This window comes from Rhinatrema bivittatum, chromosome 2 (assembly GCF_901001135.1).
Source record: "Rhinatrema bivittatum chromosome 2, aRhiBiv1.1, whole genome shotgun sequence".
NCBI lineage: Eukaryota > Metazoa > Chordata > Amphibia > Gymnophiona > Rhinatrematidae > Rhinatrema > Rhinatrema bivittatum.
In genome coordinates, this window is record NC_042616.1 from 329,977,290 (window position 1) to 329,994,966 (window position 17,677).

The following is a 17,677-nucleotide window of genomic DNA, read 5'->3' on the forward strand; positions in this document are numbered from 1 at the left end:
TTAGAAATGAAGTAATATAAAACAATATGGCCCCCACCTTGGTCCAGACTATTAATTACCCCTATGATTGAGGTGGGGAGTACCACAAGAAAAATTATATTTACTAATATGATTTATTTACGGGTTTGTAGCCCGAGTGGTCACCCCAATATTGCAATTCTGTGCCCTTGCAAACAACCTCTCAGTTGTGGCACCACAGACCAGATAGTCATCACATCAGAATAAAACAGTAATTAACCCTTTTACAAGTACTGTGTAAGTAAACAGTAAATCCAACCAGAACATTAAATGGGAAAAGTACAGTAGTGAATTATTTTAGTTTAGTTTTTAGTTAATTTAGTTTATTAGCATTTCTATACCGTTACATCAGACATGCCTTCACAACGGTTTACAATTAAAAATTTTGAAAATACAATAATTATAAAATAGAGAACAGCTAAAAACTACAAAGGGAAAATATATAAATTAGCTGTTACAGTATAATATGAACTTGCAGTTTTCTTATTTTAAATTAAGCAATGCAGAAATAACACTGGTATGGCCTGGTATGGCTTGGGCAGCCAACATACTCATATGGATAGTAGGAAAAAATATAAGGAAAGCTAAGAGGGAAAGGGGGGGGGGGAAGCAATAAAGTACACAGCTTTCAAAAATTGTCTTTACCCCTGAGTATTTAAAAAAAAGCAGGGGGGGGAGGAACAGATCCACCCCAATGTCACCAGTTTGTAAAGGGTGCAGCCTGTCCCAAACACAAAATTGTGTGGGAAAAAAAAACTAACACAAGAAAATGAAGACGTCCCTCTTGATGGTGGAGCTGGCTAGATGACAAGCCAAAGAGATGAGCACTGCGGTGTGTGGAAAGTCTCTCACTCCTGTAGAGCTTCCTCAAATGGTTTACTTGGTACTAAACAGAAAGTGGGCTTGGGTTCAGTCTCTTACAGAAAGACCACGGTCCATCAGCTTCTCTGTCCCTTCTCATGTGTCTGAACTTGCCAGCCAAGGTTTATGTTTGACTTCAGCTGAAAAGCTGAAGCAGTTAAGATGAGATACTGAATTTTTGACAAAGGGCAAGGAAATAAAATCTTTCTCTCCTCTGCTAACATACTCGCTGTGCAAATTTAGATTACGTAACTCATTCTCTTAGGAGGATGATCCAGCCATGTATACCTGGTTCTGGAAATCTTTTGAAAGGAAATCTCTCAGCTCCTGAGTCCTCTCTGTCCCTTGTTGGGATTTTAAATGTAGGTTGGCTAAGAAGCAATGTCTCTCTATTTCCTAAAGTGCAGACTTTTGTCTCTTCCTCTTGATAATTAGTTCTTCAGAAGAAGTGATTGCAGAGCTGCCAGACACACTCGCCTCTTCCTGGCTCTAACTCCTGACCATCCCCACCTCTCACGCTCAAGACAGAGCCAGCCAGTTTGCTCCTTTTCTTCTTTAAATGGTCTCCCAGCATTCCTTTGCCCTTCCTCCTCTGCTGGCTATGTAGTGCTGTTCTCTGGGCAAGCTAAACAGTACAGCCCTTTTCCCAACTTGTTAACGCTGAGTGTTAGATGCTGGTTCTTGCAGAACATTTGTCATTCACAGGAGAGCACAGTGGTTTTGATGTATTTTTATATTCCTTCACCTTGGCTGCAATGGCTTGCATTCACTGCAGGGTTGAAAACCCCTTTTTTGCAGGTTCAAACATTACCCAGATCCAGATGCAGCTAGGTCTACATTGTAAGGTTTGAACACATAAGCTTGTTGGGAAAGAATGCTATTTGGTTTTAGTGTTGGTTCGTAAAGGTTTATTAGTTACTTCAATATTTTAATTGTATGTTAAACACTAATGGATGGTCCACGGTCTGTACAGCCTGTTTTCCGTCAATTCTGTTAATTGTAATTTATTCTAATTAATACCTATTAATAATGTCAATTGTAAAGCCTGTTGCTAAGTTATTGTTAAATGTAAACCGCGGTGATGTATATCTTTACGTACTGCGGTATATAAAAATCCTTAAATAAATAAATAAATAAAATGGAGAAATTACTACTTACCTGATAATTTTGTTTTCCTTAGCTAGACAAATGGCCTCAGGACCAGTGAGTTATGCTCCACTGCCAGCAGATGGAGACGAAGCAAGCTGAAGTCACAGTATATATATATACCTGCAGTGACACCAGCCTGCCAGAATTTCTTCAAACCAACCCAAAAATCCACCAATGTAGGTAAAATTCACCAAAATGCAACACCAAAAATCTACACCCCGTCTTAATTTTTTTTCTCTATTTTCTTGTTTTCTCTTAAATGTGTATATCTCTAAACAGAGTAAAAATTCACAAATCTTCTATCAAGACAAAAAATCCATGTTCAAAAAAATCCTTATTCCCAAAATTTTTTTTATGATGGCCAGTGGTTGTTTCATAAACCTCAAAGAGTACCATCTAAGTTACCCTCGGGTTTGCTTTTAATCATAAACAAACCACCGACCACCTTACTTTTCTATTAAAATTTATTCGCACAAAAACATTTTTTTCATTTATTATGAATTTTTTGTCTAAAAAATAGGAACAGTTCACCGCTTGACTATTTTTAGAAAGCAACGATTCTCATTTAATCTTGATGACTTCCCAATTATATATTCTCCACGGCTCACAAAATCTTAAGCTGAATCAAACGTTGTTGTTTATAATTTTAGAATCATTAACTAAATCCAAAGGTGGCTATAATTTTCATTAAATATTAAACTCACAACATTAATTAGCTCAATCCAAGAATGAAAAATACTTAGCTCAGTCTAGTTATGTTTGTAGTTCTCAACCAGATCGCAAGATCTTCAATCCACGCTGTTAACTGAGCCGCTGAGAAAATAGTCCATGGTAGCATTTTAACCCGACATGGCCAGGTTTCGAGACATCTTCTTCAGGGGAAACCGCTTATTCACACCTCTTCTCAGCTCACCAATATATTATTCCATCATATTTATTTCTTTATTTAAAAACTTTTCTATACCGTCGTTTAGTAGTATACCATCACAACGGTTTACAGATAGGCACATAAATAAGTTTGGTTAGGATTATAAATTAGCTAGTAGGTGCCAATAAAGTTTCGGTTACATGATTCAAATAATATACGCTATTTGGATTGTGGATTGGAAATTCCATTTATATGAGTAATAGGATATCCATATATGAGAACACTGTACTCTTAAATTAATCTTTAAGTATGAGAAAAAATAATAAAGGAGGGATAACTGCTATTTGTTGACTTTTAACAGTGTGCCGGAGTTCTCTTTCTTGTCCGCTAGTATTCCTCACTCCCCACTCTCATTGTGAAAAGCTTTTTTGAAGAGCCATGTTTTTAAACTTTTCATTTTTATTTTTGCTCGCAAAGCGCTGCATCAACCTTCTTCGAAAATGGCGGACCTAAGTTCCCATTCACAGCGTCTTCAATTTAAAGGGACAACATCATGTGACCTTTTGGGGACGCAAATAACTCCAGCCTTCCCTTTAAAACTTCACCTGCTAGTTGAAACATCAAAGTAATGATAACCAGTCAACCTGGTCATTCAAACCTATCAGGGCTTCTGTCCCCAACTTATGAATCCAAAGTTGTTCTCTGTAATTTAGAAGAGATGCTGTGTCTGAAAAAACATTAGTGCTCACTACAATATCAATCACTGTCCACATTAAGGGGCAGATTTTTAAAAAGTACGCGAGTGCGTACTTTTGTTCGCGCAACCAGTGCAAACAATAGTACGCCGGATTTTAATTTATTCGCACGTATCTTTTAAATCCGGTGTCAGCGCGTGCAAGGCTGCCGGCACGCCATGTTCTGGTCAGAGGGCTGGTCCGGAGGCCGTGGCCACGCCCCCGGAACACTCCCGATTATGCATCGGCCGCGACACGCCCCCGACGCGCATCCCGGGGCTTTGCGCTCGCTGGCAGCCTATGCAACATAGGCTCGGCGCGTGCAGGGGGAGCTTGGGGTAGGTTTTCGGGGGGTACGCGCATATCTTATGCGCATACCCCTTTGAAAATCTGCCCCTAAATAAGCAAAGTTATGTTCTTGTTCCATACAGTGACCCACCAATGGACCCGACAGGACTTTGTTATTAATTCTTGACCTATGCTCCATCATTCGTAATTTCACTGCTCTTTTTGTTCGTCCTACATACACCTTAGGACAACTACATACGACTATGTACATTACATTACTAGCCGTACAATCCGTAGACTGAGTGTGCTTCACTTTTCGACCGGTGTTAGGATCCAACCATTCATCTCCTTCGATAGTATTATCACATACTGTACAGGAACTACTTTTCCAATGACCCATTCCCAGAGGTACCACAGCCTTACTCTTCTTCACACTTGCATTTACAATCATATCGCGGATATTAGGACCCCGTGTGGTCGCAAAAATGGGCATCTCTTTAAAGGCCTCATGAAATGCTAACACATGCCAATGTTTTTTAATTGAAGCCATTATGGCTGCAGAAGTAGTACTCTGTTGCAGTACATAAATTAACCGGTCCTGCTCTCTACGGACCTGGTATTATAAAAGCTGTGCCCGATCACTGTACTTTGCTCTTTTATAAGCTTGTCTAATCACTTTGGAGGGATATTCACGGTTTTTGATTCTCTCTGCCAGCACACCCGCTTGTTTCTCAAACTCTTCTTTAGAAGAACAAATGTGCTTAATTCTAAAAAATTGAGAAATAACTAACCCTTTCTTGAATGCAACCGCATGACGACTATGATACCGCAAAAGGTTGTTTTTATCTGTGGCTTTCCTGTTCACTGTGGTCACAAATTGTCGTTCTTGTAACTTTACCAACACATCTAGATAAGCAATGCATGAATCACTGTACTGATGGGTGAAACATAGGTTAGAATCCAATGAGTTGAGCCACACGATAAACTCATTTAATGTATCTTTTGAAGCATTCCAAACCATAAAGATATATTCTATATAGCGATACCACCTAACGATCTTAGACCACCACTGAGACCCATAAATAAATTTATCTTCAAACAGGCCGCTACAGTAAAACGTGGCCGTGGTTACCTTGTTTTTAACCCGCTTTGTACGCACATTTTGGACGCGTATGTCTAACCCGCGATTCAGTATCTGGTTTTACGCGTCCTTACCGTTTACTGAAATCAACGCGTATCTCTTTCCACCTGCCGCATGTATATATGTTAATGATCGGATTAGCTATTCCCTCCGATACAGTAACGTGCGCCCAGATTATCGCCCTTTTAACCAGCTATTTTGCCGCGCCTTTAACCTGCAAATTTACCGCCTACCCTGACCCTGGCGTTAGTGTGGCGTTAGTGTGGTGAACTTAGCCGCCCAGTCCCAAACCAACCCAATCCACAGAAAAAAATTCTTGTCGCACAAGGGGGAAAAAAAGTAACCCAACCTGGCACCACCGCGCTTAACCTCAGAGTACTTCGGTTCCATAGGGAAGAACGGACACCGTTTCTGGGGGCTCCTCTGGCCTTCTCGTGGGTCTGGGCTCCTTGTCGCCGCTGACTTGCAGTGGGCACGAACTCCTGTATCAGGCCCTATCCCTACACACCCTAAGCCGTGCGTTCATACACCTTCCCACTGCCTTGAGCGCCCAATCTGGACGTCCAGGCGGGCGCTCAAGGTAGCAGGAAGGTGCATGAATGCATGCCGCAACCTGAGCGCCTGGCTGGACATCCAAGTTGGGCGCTCAGGTCGCCCAACTTTCTAGGAAAGCGGCAGCTTCTCTTTTTCTAAAGTGTAATTTTATCAAAAAAAAAAAAAAGAAAGAAAGAAAACCACACAGTCTTTGCAAGGTTCATCCTACAATGGCATTAACTCCACTTCGGCCCCGACACTGTAAAAGTGAATAGGCAAGCACAAATCACCGGCGACCTGCCCCACTGAACCTCGCAATCTGCTCATTTGTGCTCGCCTAGTGGAAACACACAACTTTGCCGTTCTTTCAGACACTCCGACACCGCTAGCCCTGCCCCAGAAAAATGATACGCAGCTCGTACAACTGATGCACTAGTAATAGCCACAGGCACAGCAGATCAGCCTATGCCAGGCATGCACACACACACACACACACACACACACCCAAGCCCCTGCCCTTTCAGGGGCATGCACCGAGCGAGGTAAAACCCCAGAGGCACTCCAGGAATAACCTGCCCCATGCAGCCCAGGCCCTAATAGATCAATCCCATTGCAGCAGGCGAAGGGCGCAAAAGTGCCCAAGGGGAGCCACTACTCACCAACTGCAAAGTGCAGAGGAAGATCAGAGTGCAGCGTCCCGTGCAACAACCCATGGTAAGGAAGAGGGGAGAGAGAACCCCGGCCCGGGCACAGACCTGCTCCTGTCCCCGTCTCACCGGCACGCAAAGAGCTCCTCCCAGGCACCCGTGGCCCCTCTGCACCCCCTGGCTTTTGCATCTCTCCCTCTCGCTTTCTGCTGTTGCTGCTTTCAGTAGCTTGCATGTACTTATTCGATGCTGGGCTCAGTGCGACCTGAGTACCCGGCTGGACGTCCGAGGTCATAGCGTGCGTTCATGCACCTTCCCGCTGCCTTGAGCGCCCACCTTGGACGTCCAGTCAGGCGCTCAAGGCAGCGGTAAGGTGCATGAACGCACGCTGCGACTTGAGCGCCCGGCTGGACGTCCGAGGTCACGGCGTGCGTTCATGCACCTTCCCGCTGCCTTGAGCACCCAACTTGGACGTCCAGGCGGGCGCTCAAGGCAGTGGGAAGATGCATGAACGCACGCCGCACCCTGACCGGCTATGACAGCGGCAGCAAGCCCAGCAGCAACCGGTACAGTGGCATCGGCATGGGCTTCAACCAGCGGCACGTCGGCCCTCACTCCAGCTACTCGGACTCACGATACTGGGCCCCAGGCGACCCTGAGGCTGACGGTGCCGGCCCGCCGCAGGCCAGTCCACGCTCCAGCCTGTGCATTCAGTCCCTGGAACTGGAGAAGGAGCTGGTGCTGCACATGAAGAAACTAGTGTGTGGCACTTGCTTCAATGCCGACAGACGTTCATGGGCCTTCCCCCTGCCTTGAGCGCCCAGGCTGGACGTCCAAGCTGCGACCTCGGACGTCCAGCCGAGCGCTCAAGGCAGCGGGTCTGTAGGAGAACCATCCACTTTCCTGGTGGAATGACATTTCAAATGACATTTGAAATGACAGGTACCAGCACACCCAGGATACTGTATAGGCGCTGTCTACCGCTCTATACAGTAAAATGGATTGCGCACGCCTACCGCTTCATGGACGTGCTTTGTATGCCGCTTGCATTTGTGTCTCATTTGAATACTGTATTGAGCGGTATGTGAACCAAATTGTGTGCGCGGCAAACGAGGGTGTGCCCGGCACTGCCGCACTCTTTCTTACGCGTCCTTACTGTATCGGCCTGAAAGTGAGCCACGTATAAGTTTGCCACTGAAGGTACAAGCGATGAGCCCAATGGAATCCCGTGGTCTTGATGGAAGAACTCTTTTTTAAAACAGAAATAATTATTAAACAAAACTATTTCCGTTAATGCAGTCAAAAACTCAGCTGAAATTCTAGTCGGCCCGATGGTGCTTCAATGTATCAATTACAATATCCAGAGCTGCCTGTTGTGGGATACATGTGTAAAGCGATGTTATATCCATGGTCACCAATAGCATAGGCCCTTCCCCCACCTCTTCCTCTGCTAAATTGTTTAGAAAATGAATTGTATCCTTAAGATACGATGCTTTTTGCTGTACTGCTGGTTGCAAAAATTGATCAACAAAGATTGCAGGCGGCTCCAACACCGTGATCCTCAATGACACTATGGGACGAATCAAATTTTTCAAATCTTTATGGATCTTCGGAAGCCCATAAATCAGCATTATCTTCGGATGTTTGACCACCAAAAAAATCTTTTTTTTTTCGGTCAAAAACTAAGTTGATTCTACCAACTCCTTAATCTGATCACTCAATGTGCCAGTGGAATCTTCCTGTATCCTACTATAAACAGTGGTATTATTAAAATGTTCTAACACAGTATGTTCATAAGAACTTGAATCCCGGATCACGATTGCCCCCCCTTAAACCACTGGTTTGCAGACCAGTTCTTCACAGCTTCCTAAAGATTGTAATGCCTCTCGTTAAATGGATGAAAAATTGCAAAAAAAATTTTTATTTGATTGCTCAAAAGCACTAATGTCTTTTAACACAAAATTCTTAAAAGTCAAAATGTGAGGGTGTATTGGACCAGGCATCTTGAATCATAGCCCCCTCCCCCCCCCCCCACTGGAAAAACAGGTGCAGATTCAATTTCCTTATGAACCGAATCAGCGCTATTCTACTTTCAAACATGTTATGATAATTCGTCGGCACAAAAGAGAGTCCATTATTGAGCACTTGTTGTTGCACAGGACTTATTATATTTGATAAATTAACTATAGACGTACCTTGTGCACCTGTTGGCACATCCCTCTCATGTATCTTGGATCCAAAGGCGTTTTGTACCACTCCTTTTTTGGTTGCTGTCGCTGTTGATCTCTTCTTCCTTTTTGTCCTCCCACCTCCTGTAAAAAAGGTTTAGAAGCCCGGGTGTCTAAAGGTTCCATATCCTCTTGTTCATCCGAACCGCTTGAACCATCACCTGACGAGAAGGCATAATGTACCTTCCTGGGACCTCTTTCAACCACCTTCTTCTCAGTCCAATTATACACTCTATTGTTTGAATAGTCAAGTTGGTCGCTTTTAAATTTTTAAATTTTAACTTCTTTTATCCCATCCCAAAAATCTTCAAGTGTTCTTAAATTCAGTTATTTTATTATCAAATTCCTCTGTTGCTTAAGTGCTTGTTCAGCTTCTTCAATCTGTTGACTCAACTCTACCAAATATTTCTTAACTCTGTTAACAATCAGCAGCATCAGGTCTAGGGAACACTTATTCAGTATTGCAGTCCAAGTTCCCACAAATTCTTCATCATCAGAGAACATCATCAGAATTTTATGCATTCTCAAACCCCTAGGTATGATTTCCTGTTTAATATATTCAATTAACGTCACTCCAAGCAGATCCGATCTAATAAGCTTCTTGTTTAATCTCAAATACTCTTCCCATTGCTGAGACTCATTAGAACTTGATGTTTCAGAAAATAATGATGTTTCCTTCTTAATATCAGCAATCTGATCAGACGAATAGCTGAAGATATTATGCCAGGTCTCCATGATGAACTTCTCTCAAAAAATGTGGAACATACATAACACACAAACCCAAAAATCCACCAATGTAGGTAAAATTCAAACTTTTTTTCAGAATAAGGATTTTTTTTTAATATGGATTTTTATCTTGATAGAAGATTTGTGAATTTTTACTCTGTTTAGAGATATACAAATTTAAGAAGAGAAAATTAAGAGGGGGGTTGTAGGTTTTTAGTATTTCTTCAAAAGCAACTGTGGACAGACGAGCAAAAAACTTGATTAAAAACAGTCAACTGTTACTGTTCTCAACCAACAAGAAATACTGAACTCAAGCAAGGAAGAGCAAGTTTACTTACCGTAAATGGTGTTTTCTGTAGATAGCAGGATGAATTAGCCATGCTGTATGGGACATCCACCGGGCGGCCAGGTGGCAGAGCTCTCTTAGAAGATAGAGTTTTTTTAAATAGCAGTGTGCCTGCATGTATGTTCCCACACAACCCCGATCCTCCTCGGTCCATTTCAAAGCAAGACGGAAGTAGAACAACAACTGTCTGGGGAAGCAGGAGGGTCAGCATGGCTAATTCATCCTATCTATGGAAAACTCCGTTTACAGTAAGCAAACTTGCTCTTTTCCCGTAGATAAGCAGCATGAATTAGCCATGCTGGCTGGGAGTCCCCAGCTGACATGCTGAGCGCAGAAAGTCTCTGAGTATGTCCTGACCGTGAGGTCAGATAGGACACTCAAGACAGTAGTGAATGAGGCAGACAGTTCTTGTCTGTTGGTTCTTCAGTTTTCAAGAAGTGCCTGATTTGAGGATCATTCTACCTTTGTCCGCGTCTGCCACGGTCTGCTTATCCAGGCAGTAGTGGGCTGTGAACAAGTGTAGCGAAGACCAGATGGCAGCCCTGCAGATGCCCAGAATGGGTACCTCATGAAGGTGTTCAATGGAAACTGCCATAGTGCGGACTTGGAGAGCCATAGGGGAGGCTGCTAAGGCTTCTGAATGTCTCTGATAGCAGAACTGTATGCAGTTTGAGATCCAGGACGAAAGGGTTCTCTTGGAAACTGGAAGTCCTGGGGCATTCAAGCTGAATGAGAGGAAAAGCTGGGAGGCTCTATGCGTGGAGTGAGTCCAACTTTTATAGTAAGCAAGTGCATGTTTGCAATCCAACGTATGGAGTCTCCGTTCACCATCGTTGTGGTGTGGCTGTGGATAGGACAGAAGGACTATGGTCTGGTTGAGGTGGAAGACTGAAACCACCTTGGGAAGGAACACCGGACACGGACACAGCATTACCTTATCATGGTAGAATTCCAGGTAAAGCGAGTAGTGTATCAGTGTTTGCAACTCAGTGACGTGTCTTGCTGAGGTGAGGGGGACTAGGAATAGTAACTTCCAGGAGAGGAATTTCGAGTGACAGGTGTCCAGAGGCTTGAAGGTTGGTAGCATTAGTTGCTCCAAGACTACCTTTAAGTCCCATGGGACTGGAGGTTTCTGGACCGAAGGCCATAGGCAGAAAACATCCTTCATAAACCTGGAGATGAGCAGGTGGCAGGAGATGGAAGCCTTATTGTGAGGGGAGTGGTAAGCCGCTATGGCACTGAGATGGACCCTGACCAATGCCGTGACCAGCCCTCTCTGATAGAGAAGATGGAGGTATTCCAGCAGTCTCTCGGGAGAGCAGGTGAATGGATCCGTTCTGTTTTCTGAGCAACAGGCAGAGTATCACTTGGCAACAGTGATCATAACATGATCAAATTTAAACTCATAACTGGAAGGGGGACAATAAGTAAATCTGCAGCTCTAACACTAAACTTTCAAAAGGGAAACTTTGATAAAATGAGGAAAATAGAAAAAAAACTGAAAGGTGCAGCTGCAAAGGTTAAAAGGTTTGGTCATTGTTTAAAAATACAATCCTAGAGGCGCAATCCATATGTATTCCACGCATTAAGAAAGGTGGAAGGAAGGCAAAACGATTACCATCATGGTTAAAAGGTGAGGTGAAAGAGGCTATTTTAGCCAAAAAAACATCCTTCAAAAATTGGAAGAAGGATCCATCTGAAGAAAATAGGATAAAACATAAGCATTGTCAAGTTAAGTGTAAAACATTGATAAGACAGGCGAAGAGAGAATTTCAAATGAAGTTGGCCATAGAGACAAAAACTCATAATAAAAGCTTTTTAAATATATCCAAAGAAAGAAACCTGTGAGGGAGTTGGTTGGACCATTAGATGAACGAGGGGTTAAAGGGGCTCTTAGGGAAGATAAGGCCATTGCAGAAAGACTAAATGAATTCTTTGCTTCCGTGTTTTCTAATGAGGATGTTGGGGAGATACCAGTTCTGGAGATGGTTTTCAGGGGTGATGAGTCAGACGAACAGAACGAAATCACTGTGAACCTGGAAGATGTAATAGGCCAGATTGACAAACTAAAGAGTAGCAAATCACCTGGAACGGATGGTATGCATCCTAGGGTACTGAAGGAACTCAAAAATGAAATTTCTGATCTATTACTTAAAATTTGTAACCTATCATTAAAATCATCCATTGTACCTGAACACTGGAGGGTGGCCAATGAAACCCAATATTTAAAAAAGGCTCCAGGGGTGATCCGGGTAACTATAGACCAGTGAGCCTGACTTCTGTGCTGGGAAAAATAGTGGAAACTATTCTCAAGATCAAAATTGTAGAGCATATAGAAAGACATGATTTAATGGAACACAGTCAACATGGATTTACCCAAGGGAAGTCTTGCCTAATAAATCTGCTTCATTTTTTTGAAGGGGTTAATAAACATGTGGATAAAGGTGAACCGGTAGATGTAGTGTATTTTGATTTTCAGAAGGCGTTTGACAAAGTCCCTCATGAGAGGCTTCTATGAAAACTAAAAAGTCATGGGATAGGAGGCGAAGTCCTTTCAAAGATTACAAACTGATTAAGAGACAGGAAACAGAGAGTACGATTAAATGGTCAATTTTCTCAGTGGAAAAGGGTAAACAGTGGAGTGCCTCAGGGATCTGTACCTTGTCCGGTGCTTTTCAATATATATATAAATGATCTGGAAAGGAATACGATGAGTGAGGATATCAAATTTGCGGATGATACAAAATTATTCAGAGTAGTTAAATCACAAGAGGACTGTGATACATTACAGGAGGACCTTGCAAGACTGGAAGATTGGGCATCCAAATGGCAGATGAAATTTAATGTGGACAAGTGCAAGGTGTTGCATATAGGGAAAAATAACCCTTGCTGTAGTTACACGATGTTAGGTTCCATATTAGGAGCTACCACCCAGGAAAAAGATCTAGGCATCATAGTAGATAATACTTTTAAAATCGTCGGCTCAATGTGCTGCAGCAGTCAAAAAAGCAAACAGAATGTTAGGAATTATTAGGAAGGGAATGGTTAATAGAACGGAAAATGTCATAATGCCTCTATATCGCTCCATGGTGAAACTACACCTTGAATACTGGGTATAATTCTGGTCGCCGCATCTCAAAAAAGATATAGTTGCGATGGAGAAGGTACAGAGAAGGCCAACCAAAATGATAAAGGGGATGGAACAGCTCCCCTATGAGGAAAGGCTGAAGAGGTTAGGGCTGTTCAGCTTGGAGAAGAGACGGATGAGGGGGGATATGACAGAGGTATTTAAGATCATGAAAGGTCTTGAACGAGTAGATGTGAATCGGTTATTTACACTTTCGAATAATAGAAGGACTAGGGGGCATTCCATGAAGTTAGCAAGTAACACATTTAAGACTAATCAGAGAAAATTCTTTTTCACTCAATGCACAATAAAGCTCTGGAATTTGTTGCCAGAGGATGTGGTTAGTGCAGTTAGTGTAGCTGGGTTCAAAAAAGGTTTGGATAAGTTCTTGGAGGAGAAGTCCATTAACGGCTATTAACCAAGTTTACTTAGGGAATAGCCACTGCTATTAATTGCATCAGTAGCATGGGATCTTCTTAGTGTTTGGGTAATTGCCAGGTTCTTGTGGCCTGGTTTGGCCTCTGTTGGAAACAGGATGCTGGGCTTGATGGACCCTTGGTCTGACCCAGCAGGGCAATTTCTTATGTTCTTATGTTCTTAGTTAAACTTATGTGAAAAATAACTCTTTTGGCTTATTTAATTGCTTTAGTGTAAATTGACTGCTGATATTGGCATTGTATTAGTGCTCAAGTAGTTCTCTTTTTACACCATGCTCACTCATCATTCTTCTGTTTAAGGCTTCTCAACTGAAAACCAGGGACTAAATGTTTTCCCTTTAGTTAATAACCTGAACTTGATAGGGGCCATTCTATCCATATCTGACCTAATTTCCTGTTCCCAGTGGGAAGCTTATTCAAATATTACGGTAATCAAATAGTATTCACTAACTAGGTCCATAAAATTGTTCAATTCAGCAACTATATGAAGATCCCAGAATTGATGTATTATGTATTTTGGTTTACTCAACCCCATGCTAAATGGCACACTCAAAGAAAAGGCAACCAATGAATGATCAGACCATGGATACAGTAACATTAACCATTTTATTTCCTGCCTTTGACCATTGACAAAAGATTTGACTTAATGTATGACCTTTGGAATGAGTGATCATTTTAACTAGTGGCGCATACTCCAATGATGATATCACATATGTGGTCAAGTCACAATCATGCTGATCAAAATGAATACTAATAGGGTAAGGGTTTTAGGTTTTACATAAAGGAAATGAAATGTAGATGACAAACAATACAAATGAGGTGGGGAAAGAAAAGAACGCTATTTCAGGAAGCACTGGCACATTTTTAATCACTTTTATAGTAAAACATATAGTTTAACTATCAACTACACAAATATTTTTGTGTGGTGACTTTAAGAAAGGAAAGAGGGGTGGCTTGGCAATATATTACACAAATAGTTGGTCCTTTCCCTTTTTTCAAACTTAAATGTTAGAAATGAAATAACTAAGGAAGATTATATTCTAGTATTTGTCTTGCGTGTCTATATTCATTCTACCTGTAGGAATGTAGATAGAAATATTTTTTAATATTGTGTTCAGTGAGGACCAATACAAACTTCAGCATAAACCATGCAATCAATCATTCCATGGGCAAAGGGATGTGCAGACACACACTTGTATTTGATAACTTCCCAGGAATCCCATGCTCCCCAAGCTCCTAATTTGCCAGTGCTCTTACGCACAAGGTCTACAGTGCACAATGAATGATGGTACAAATCAATGTGTGTGAAAAGACAAGAGCAGTACAGCTCAAATGAGCCTATTATTTAAGAACTCTTCCTACCAAACACTACCTTTTCTGTGGTGTTCAACTTAACTGTTTTTCTTCAATTACAATCTTTCTGAAGTACTACTAAGCTGAGGACTAAAGTTTGAGAAAGAGAAGAAATAATCAAGAAAACTACTTTACAGCTGCTAAAACTGAATAACGATGACAGAAAATGAAATCACAGCTAATATAGTGGACATAAAGATTATTAAAATGCATTTATGAATTAGGAAATTATTCTTGATTTTGTATATTAGAGGTATGAACCCTAAAATATCATGAAATCTTCTCATACCCATACACTCTACTTCTATTAGTCATAATTGTAAGTGAATTGATTCAATTTTTGACACTTTGTATAGCACATGGTCAGAAAGGAATGTCATGATTTGGTAGGAGCCATACCTATAATTATATAGAGAAAAAAGAAACATCTGCAAATCCTGAATTACCCATGGGCTCCTTAAGGCTAGAACTCTACCAAAATAGTTTTGGATAATTCTCCTGTGGGCTATAAAGTTGAATCCTTATGGGTTTATGTGATTACCTATCTGCTCACTATACTCGGATAACTTGACAACATTTATCATTAATAAATAACAATAACAGAGGGGCTGAAGACTAGTTGTGTAATGTCCAGGAAATAGTTGCTACCAAATTAATATTCAGCATCCTCCAGTTATTATAATTCATTAATAGAATCCTTCAGTTTAAAAAAAATTGTATGGTTCATAAGCAAGTCAAATACTTACACCAGATTTGTTTCTTTATGGCTACAAAATATTTTGTTCCATTTCATTTGGATTAGTGAACACTAATATTTAATGAGCACTAAACAAATTAGCACACTTTAAATCATATTAGTGTGCACTAAAACTAAACAACAGAAAACATAAAAAAAACAAAACAAAACAAATGAAATTTTTTGGGCAGCACACTCCTGCAGACTACTGCATGTACTTATATTAGCCTATGTTAATTCCACCACCACTGGCATCATTAGTATCACTTTGTACTCCACCAATGACCTCTAGTAAGGAAAAATTAGAAGCTGCTTGCAGTCAGATTCTTGTAAACAGAGTATCCTTATGTTCCCATTCTATGAATGATAATCAATATCTTCTACTCACATATCCACATCTTATATATATATATATATATACAGATAGATAGATTTTAGTGTATGTATGTTATTTTTTATCTTTTATTCCAGTTATTAATTTTGTGTTAACCTCATTTTGTTTGAAAATTTATGTTTGAATCTTTGTAAACCACCTAGGCGGACATATAATTGCCTTATTTATTTATTTATTTAAAAACTTTTCTATACCGTTGCTAAGTTAAATACTATCGCAACGGTTTACATGTAGGCACATATTTAATGAGGGTAAAAGCGTACTATAGTACATTCTAACAGGTGCCGTTAAAGGTTCGGTTACAATATATCATTAGACATAGACATTTCGCGAAGTAGTTCATGACCAGTTGTACCAAAGGTACTTACACGGGTAGTTTTAATTATGTTAAACATATTTAATAATGTTTAACATATTAATGTTAAACAGTTTAACAATGTTTAACAGTTTTAATTATGTTAAACATATTTAATAACATAATTAACATATGTTAAACATAATTTAATTATGTTTAACATATGTTAATTATGTTATTACCCCCATATATCTTAATCCAAGTTAATTCGACCTGTTCATTGTAAGACATTTACTTGTCATTGTTGTTATTGTTTAAAATGTAAACCGAATTGATCAATAATTTTGTTATTGGAAAGTCGGTATAGAAAAATGCTAAATAAATAAATAAATAGTTTTATCACACATAGTATTATAGTTATGTTTGTTGTGGGGTAGAGTTCATAGACTAATCTATTGTAAAGTTCTACTTACTGTGTGTCTGTGCCTTTCTGTTTTTCCTGAATAATTTCTCTCTATTCTTTCATCTCTTTGTAAAATGCTTGTTTAAAAAGCCATGTTTTTAAACTTTTCTTGAATGTCTTTAGATCATTTTGTAGTCTGATCTCTGGAGGCATTGTGTTCCAGAATATGGGTCCTGCTAGTGATAGGGCTCTCTCTCTCACTTGGGTCAGTCTTGCTGTTTTAACTGATGGAATGGTTAGGAGTGCTTTATTTGCTGATCGGAGATTCCTGTGTGGCGTGTGTACCCGTAATGCTATGTTTAGTCAATCTGATTTCTCATCATAAATTAGTTTGTGGATGATACATAGGGTTTTGTATTTAATTCTGTGTTCAATTGGTAGCCAATGTAACTCTGCTCGGGTTTCAGTTATATGGTCCCGCCTTCTTTTTCCGGTTAGTATTCTAGCTGCTGTGTTCTGTAGTATTTGCAGTGGTCTTAATGTCGTATTTGGTAGTCCAAGCATAAGGGCATTGCAGTAGTCTGTGCTGGAGAAAATTAGTGCCTGTAGTATTGTTCGGAAGTCATTTTGAGTTAGTAGTGGTTTAAGTTTTCTGAGTACCATGAGTTTTGCATAACCTTCCTTTACTTTTAGTGATATGTGTTGTTTCAGATTGATTTCGGGGTCTATAATTATTCCCAGGTTACGTACTTATTGTGTGGTATATAAAAACTTTGAAATAAATAAATAAATATATGGTTCTAAGTATTTCGATTTATATATATATATATATATATATATATAGATATGTTTGTAGATATGTATCTATCTAGCTAAATACTGTATATGCACACACATACATTTGTTAATGTATATATATGCAAATATATGCGCGCGCACACACACAAAGCAAGTGAAAAACAGTGAGACAAAGACCAGAACAAATTCTAGCAAATATGAGTTATGCGACAAAAAAATGTGATTTCTTTTCCACATCAGAGAATTCAAGAATCCTGCTTTGCCTCTTCCACTTTCTACTTCACAAACTTGATCTCTTCTCTTTCCTTGTCACATTTCTTCCTATGCCTTTTAGTTTTGCATATCTTTCTATCAAAACATGCCAATTACCTGCCCACAAAATTGGTACACAGCTGATGCTAAAAAAATTCTGTTTAGTCAGATTAATATTTAGCATGTATTTAGAAAACATGAATTTTAAATCCATATGTCACTCCTAAAATGTACCAAATTTAATACATTTGAAAACAGAAAATATTCCTGTTTTGGGTCAATCTCAAAGATTTAAAAAATCTGATTTGAGCAAAGCAACTTTTATTTAATGAAATACAGAGT

At 40.2% G+C, this 17,677-nt stretch overlaps 1 protein-coding gene across 2 annotated transcripts in view; it reads right to left on the reverse strand.

Moving 5' to 3' along the window:
- Positions 1-17,677, reverse strand: part of BBS9 (Bardet-Biedl syndrome 9) — a 1,052,120-nt gene that overhangs the window by 644,831 nt on the left and 389,612 nt on the right. The gene's annotated exons all lie outside the window — the stretch shown is intronic.